Genomic DNA, 7,110 nt, shown 5'->3' with positions numbered 1-7,110 from the left:
GCGCAACTGCGATGCTCTATACCTAGTTATATTATACCTCTATGCTCTATACCCAAAGATTGTTAATATAGAAGATACGCATTCTCCATTGGATCCACTAGAGGCGAAGTGGTACACAAATCCTACAAATGGTCTCCTAAGTAGGCGTGGTTTTCTTCTCCCCCGACCATCCCACCACCGTCCCCCTCCCCCTCCCCTCTCCCTGGCTGGCAACGTCATGTGGATGAGCAATGTTTTGGTTGTGCGTCGCATGTTATCGGTAAGGTATAGCGTTTCTAAGTGCTGTACGGTGTACATGTCGGTATTTTTAGATGAAGCATAATATTGATAGTGTCAGCCAACAGTCATTTTGTTGCATGACTTAATTAGATTAGGTTAAGATAAACGTGTGTAGGCTATAGTAAACAAAAACAAAGCGAACAGTGGTGTTTGAGTGTGATGACAAAAGGGCATACTGTAAATATCTAATTTTAACAAAAGGGTTTGCCTGAAGTTGCGCTGGCCTTCAAATTGGAAACAAGTGGACAGGGAAAAAAAGAGATGGTCCAATTCTATGCATACCCATGTACTGTATACCCATGTACTGTATACCCATGCATACCCATGTAATAACATGTTGTGGTTAAAACGAAACCTTTTCTACATATTTGGAAGGCCCAATTTGCAAAGACAATAACAAAGACTTAAACAAGTTTCAAGAGGATTTATTTGCCCCATGTGTGTCCCCAAAACTGATGAGCTGCCAAACGTTACATACAATATCAGTGGTGGGAAAAGTACTCAAATATTTTACTTAAGTAAAATAACCAATACTGCAATGTAGAAATACTCTGTTATAAGTAAACGTTCGGAATTCAAAATGTACTTAAAAGTACAAAAGTATTGGTATGAAAATGTACTTCAAAAAGTATCAAAAGTAAAAGTACTTGTTACGCAGAATATGCCATTTCACAAGTTTGGAAATCAAAATCCATACAAATCATTTGGAAATAGCAGATCTGCAAGCTCAGCTATAACATAGAATCGCTGTTGTCAGGTGTAACAGCTAATAGGGATCCTAAATAAACTCTAACTCATAGTGATGGTACTGAAATAAAATAAAGAAATCAATATACAAACACAACTTAAATCGTTCATTTGTCTGAACCAGTGAAACATTTAAGTTTCCTCTTAGCTCGTGTTCCCTCTTCCTTCAGGGAAACGTTAATTTGGCGCAACTCTGCTCCTATCTTGCACATAATAAATTTCTCTGCAACTTTTTCTTGCAGAGCAAAGGCATGCTCTGGGTGTGCATGTGTGAGGCCGCAGAAAACATCAGAGTCTCTTAGTTCTTGCCTCAGAGCGCTGAAGAGACCGCTCTCCTTCCAGTGAAATTTAAACGCTTCGGTTACCCTGGACTCCATTTTCAAAATTGTTTCCTTGAACAGTTGGGATGGTTCTATCAAGTTTGAATCATGTGTGTATCTTTTCCTCTTCAGAAAAGAATTGGAGTCACCAGAGGTTGCACAGTAGTTGTGGTCACTGTCATCGAAATGAACAAGCAGCTCCTCACATTTGCAGCAGGACAAGAGAAGTGGGTCTTGCTGCACCTGTCTGACCAGCCATCCAGAAATGTACGTTAGCACTTCATTTTTGATGCAGTCTGAGGCTACAGTCTCAACAGTCACCGCTGTCAGGTCTTCACACTCTGGAACATACTGTAACATAAGCACAAGTTGAAACAACTTGATGAATTTATTTTAAATTGTCTGAATGGACAGAAAATAGAGTTAGGTGATTTGTTTTTAAATGCATTAATTTCTTTACTTGACCAGGAAAGAACAATTGAGTGTACGAAGCACATTTTCCAAGGAAGACATGCACATTTGGCAAATATAACAATTATGTTCACAAAATGCATCACCATATTTGGAGTCTTCCATAAACAAATCTGTATGTTATGCACCCAGGTGAAAACAGTGCAGTGCAACAAAATACATGTTGCTGTTGCCAATTAGGAATTTTCAGTATGTCCAGTAAATGCAATTGTAATTTGTCAATTGTATTTACACTAGGAAGCTGTATATTCTGCCAAAATTCTAACTTATAAGGTGAGCATTTATCTTCAACACTCACGTCGCAGGCAGCATACACAATTGATTTTTGTTGATACACACCTTTGAAGTAGATGCTGTTGGGGGGTTGGAGACATCAGACTGGTCAGTCCATGGTGGATTGATCTGTTCAGCACTGAACAAAGGGACGTCATTATCCATGAGACAGTTGCTTCCCATGCTGTTTGTCAGACAAGCAACAGAGGCACTTTTGAGTGCTGCAGCAAACTCAGTGCTTGTGGGATTATACCGATGTCCACCCTTGCCACGGATCACAGAGAACAAATTCTGGGGGTGGGGGAGACATGAAATGGCTTAGAGTAAAATATTAATTACCATGTTTATTCATAATGTTATTCTTACTTATGTTCTTACCTCGAGGCAGTCCTGATTTAGCTTGGCTGTGCACAGGAATTTCATGTCTCCATGTTCATTCACCAGCTGTTGCACAATTTGGAGGACACTTCGGATGCTCAAAATTAAACCTCGCTGGCAAGGGGGAGTGAATCCAGGCCTGTATAGTAAGATTACAGAGAACTCAGTGATCTATTGGATGAATGATTATGATGATGGCATACTGTCAATCAATCACTGTACAAATCTAGATGTGTCCAATACTCTGAGGACTATTTCATGGAAATATACTGCATACTTCCACTTACTCAGAACATGCAATTGATAAATCTTATGAGAAAGATTGAGAAAAATGACATTTGTCCATTGCCTTTTTCTGATCACACCACATGCATTGTGTTCTAACCAACCTGAAGGTCCAAGATGAGATCCATTGAAGGCTGTCCGTGAGGACCTTCATCTGCTCATCATCACCTCTTTGTCGGAGGGGTCGGCACCAAGGGTTGGAATGAGAGAGGCTTCTGAAAAGTTTGTGTTTGCTGATTAATAAAGATATCAAATTTCACCTTCATTGACTAATATTGATAAAACAAACAATACAAATTTGTGATGATCAGTAGCCATTTCCAATAGAGTCAGAATTAGTACCTTGAATTCAGTATGTCAAATAACCTGTTCATGTCCTCAAAGAAGTCTGCTGTCTCGTGTGCCTCATTTGGTAGCCTTTTTAAATCAATCATGGTCTTCATCCCTATATGATTGTTTGATTATTACATTACATCTTGTAATACAGGTGAATGTGTTCCAAACTCAAACTCATCTGTACCCAGATGCATCATAAATTGTTTGTCGATTCCCCACCTGCAGCCACAGTGTGACTGAAAACTTGAGTCGCAAGTCGAACACGCATGTTGGTGAAAGGTGGCAATTCAATGTGTTTCTTGGACAACTTTGGAGCCAGGCGGACACAGTTCTGCTTGTCCTGAGCATAAAAGTCTTCCAAGTGTTTCCACTTGATTTGTTTTGTGCCCATCTGTAACACAAGATGGAAGTTGATGTGATACATGTGGTTCTTAGCGATTGTCTTTACTATACTTCAATGTCATTACAGTGCCAGGAATGTTTGTGACATCACCATGGTAATTCAAATGTACTCAATTTATGTCCAACATGTATTCCCACTAATACCACAGTAGGTGATAAACAGGTCTGGGAATTAGCTGAATCATGTATTGTATTTGATAATGAAACTAACCTGCAGACCATGTTTTTTAAGGTTGTTGCGTATTGACTTCACAAGATGAGGCACATCGAATATAAGTGGAATTCTTTTCCCCTCCACCAATATACAGTGTGCCACATCTGTTGCATCTGCTGAATCCAGGCTGGCTCCCAGCAACTTCAGTGTCTTCATGTTTGTTGAAGATTGGTCACAGACCACTGAAATGACCTGTTGTGAGACACACGGTGTACATGTTAACATAATCTCTGTAACATTTATGTGGAGTATGTACATAATATGTAAGTATCTACATAATATGTGAAAGACTTACTGTGAAACCAATTGCTGTTAGGCGCCTTACAGCCTCTGGCAATATTGCTGCCAACTCTTCTCCAGAGAGAGCGGTTTTGCCAAAGAAGTAACCTATGGCCTGCAGTGAGTAGATGAAGTGTACTGTATATTAATTTGTCCTGAACACACAATCATTCCATAAAGTCTCAGCATACTGTCTCTCCAATAAAATTAGCCCTTTCAGTGAAATGAACTGTATATTGTATGTGTAGTGGTCACTTTCTCTAAGCAGTATAGAATTAACATCGACTCACCTGCTTCCACCTCGAGGCCACTCCTCGAGCCATCAGTACCATGGCTTGGTTAGCCACCTCTCCTTTCGCTGTGAGACCATTTACACAATCTAGTGCCCTATTATAGTCGACATGCTGTTTTATTGCCATCTCATCAAAAACAAGGGAAACAGCAAGCTCACTTGGCTTTACAATTTTCCCTAGCTTTTCCATGTGGATGAGGACAGCATCGAGGAAACCTGGCTATAAAACGAAGGAGCAGTAGCATGTTAGTGTAATGGAATGACAAAAACATCTGGAAGGTCAATGCAGGAAGGACACATTTTCATAGATTTGTTATGGCTGAACAAAAGCACAGCAATACTGGATATGTTATTATGAACTGCAACACACATAATTTTGTCATGATATTTTTGCCATTCTTCAACTACTTACATGGAAATGGCTGAAATGTCTATTTATGAAGCATCTCAGGGTTGTTGGGCATGGAAGGACAAAGTGCTTCCTCAGTGTCCTGTAGGCATTGGGGCTGTGATGTAGAATCTTCACACCCAGCTGTTTTACAGATGTTGGGAATGCCTTTCCTCTCTGGTTTCGGCCACGGGTTTTCAGTTGATGGTCTATGAACTCAGCAGTCACTGGAGGAAGAGCTTTCAGGGCATCAGAGACCTTCTTTTTGGCTTTAGCCTTTTCAGCTGAAAGCCTTGAGAGAAAAAAAAGGTTTTCTTTTTAAAGACAGGAGGAAAGTTAAGATAAAAAGTAAAGATAAAAACACACAAAGCACATGCATCAGCTCTACTGTAAAGGAATGCCTACTGTGCTTTAAGGCTTTTGACTTTGGCTTGCAGTCTCTTTTTGCTGGCCTTTTCACGATTAAGCTGTGCTCTCATCCTCCTTTTCTGCTGTATGTCTGCGTTGACTTGTTCTTCAAGGACAAGTCTTCGCTCCGTTTCCAGTGAGAGTTCTGGCCGTTGCTATTGTTAAAGGAGCATTTCACCCCTGGAAGAAATTTTAGTCACTCAAACATACCTCTATATGTAGTGGGAACAAGTATAAACATTACACGCACACGTCTACCAGCAGCTGATGGTGGAGGATCGGCACAATGTAATGTTGGGATGGCATCGTCTGTGAGACGTTTTCTCACTTTCTGCAAAATAATATTCACATGAGGACCTCTCGTCTTCACACTAAATATTCTTCATTGCACTATTCCATTCCCCCCAGAATGATTGTAGGATATAGTGAATATATAGTGAATGTACCATTTGGACAATCATATCCTTTTCAAAGTGGTCCTCACAGACTCCATAGCCTCCTTTTCGCAGGGCATCTGGAGAGAGGATGGACAGGTCTGGTCTCCTGATGTTGACCAGCCATCTCTTTCTCCTATGTAATTAGATAAGATGGTATGGTAAGGAGAAGTTTTTGTCTTGCATAATGTCACCTGTCTTACTTTGCTCATCATGTGCATTCTTCATTAAAGAAAATAAATGCTTTACATGTTTGAAAGTGCACTGTTATTGGCAAATATGCTTTTAAGAAAACCCCCACAAACACACATGTATTATTCAGTCTTATGCTAGATGTGCTCCTGTTTCTGCACATTGCAACAGGGCCTTTTATTTATAATGTATATATTTAACCACTATAGACTATAGTGTGTTTAGCATGTTCAGGTGTAACCCCTGTTGTCATGGAACAGAATTCATAGTTCATTCAGGTCTACATATGCAGCTAGTATGACGTGACAGTGGCCAGCTAATTTATTACTTACCTGTCAGCCTCCTTTGGGAAGGAAAACACAGATTTTTTTCTATTATTACAACCTACTGCTGCACAAAGTTTTGGCATTGTGACTGACTGAAACAGACTTGCATGCTGACAAACTTGTCTTTATATAGAAAAGCATTTAATTTGCTCAGGTGCTGTGAATGACCTGATCCCAAATCATACCCCATCAACCAAGACATGGAATGGACAATTCCATTGGAAAGGAATGGAATAGAAAATGGTCAATAATGGAAAAGGATATTATTGAGCCTTGGAACACACTTTTTATTTATTTTTTAATATGTCCATAATTATCTCACATACTATATTCAGAATCTCAATTTAGAGCATCTTATGGGGACAGAGCATAGAGTTCAAATCTAATATAACATATAAGGGCTCTGTCCCTTATATTATAAGAGACAGAGCCCTCTATGTCTCGTCCGTCAGACTGCAGATGGACCGAGATCACCCTTCAGATATCTTCCCAAATCTCGCGAGAGTGGGTTGCTGCGATAGAGAAACGTCGATAACAAAGTAGATTTTCTCCTAATTTGTGTCACTAAAAAAAAAGCCATTTTAGTACGAAAATCGTTCATATTGTGTGTCTTGTGACGATTGGGTCCAATATTTAGTTCAGTAACCATGGAGCTAAGGAATGGTTCAGAAGCTGAGTTCACGTTGACTCTTCCATTGGAATCAATAGACTCCAACTTGCTTCCTGTCTCCTAAAGAGGTGTCCACCTACGTCACGCAGAAACGGGAAGTAAACCGGAGATTGCGTATCTTTAGGACGCGAACAGTCTTCTCCCGGGTGGTTGAAGCCAGAAGGGGGCGAGGGGCGGGGCTGGGCGGCCAGGAGGAGCAATGTTCTCACTAAATAAGTGTAGAGGAATATCTTGCGGAGTTTCAATGTTAATATGTAAATATGGCAACTCATTTAGATGTAGGTTTATGGTTTCCCATGGACTATAGCAGTTGCAATTTCTCTTCTTTCATAATATAATCCCCACACCAAGAGTAAAAAAAGAAAAAACGTTTCAGTCATTCGGTCCGACTTCACTGTAGCCCATAGTAGCCTTTT

General features: G+C 40.1%; 1 long non-coding RNA gene across 1 annotated transcript; it reads right to left on the bottom strand.

The window, feature by feature from the left end:
• Positions 1–2,874: 2,874 nt before the first annotated feature.
• Positions 2,875–3,424, bottom strand: LOC311037006. The gene is made up of 3 exons (XR_014599914.1): positions 3,309–3,424; positions 3,096–3,198; positions 2,875–2,968 (listed from the first exon to the last, which is right to left on the bottom strand). It is a non-coding gene; the product is annotated as an uncharacterized lncRNA (long non-coding RNA).
• Between the last annotated feature and the right edge of the window lie 3,686 nt (positions 3,425–7,110).

This window comes from Gymnoscopelus microlampas (genome assembly GCF_963454915.1).
Source record: "Gymnoscopelus microlampas genome assembly, chromosome: 21".
NCBI classification, from domain to species: Eukaryota; Metazoa; Chordata; class Actinopteri; order Myctophiformes; family Myctophidae; genus Gymnoscopelus; species Gymnoscopelus microlampas.
Note: the sequence above shows the minus strand (reverse complement) of the source record. Positions and strands in the feature narration are given on the sequence as shown.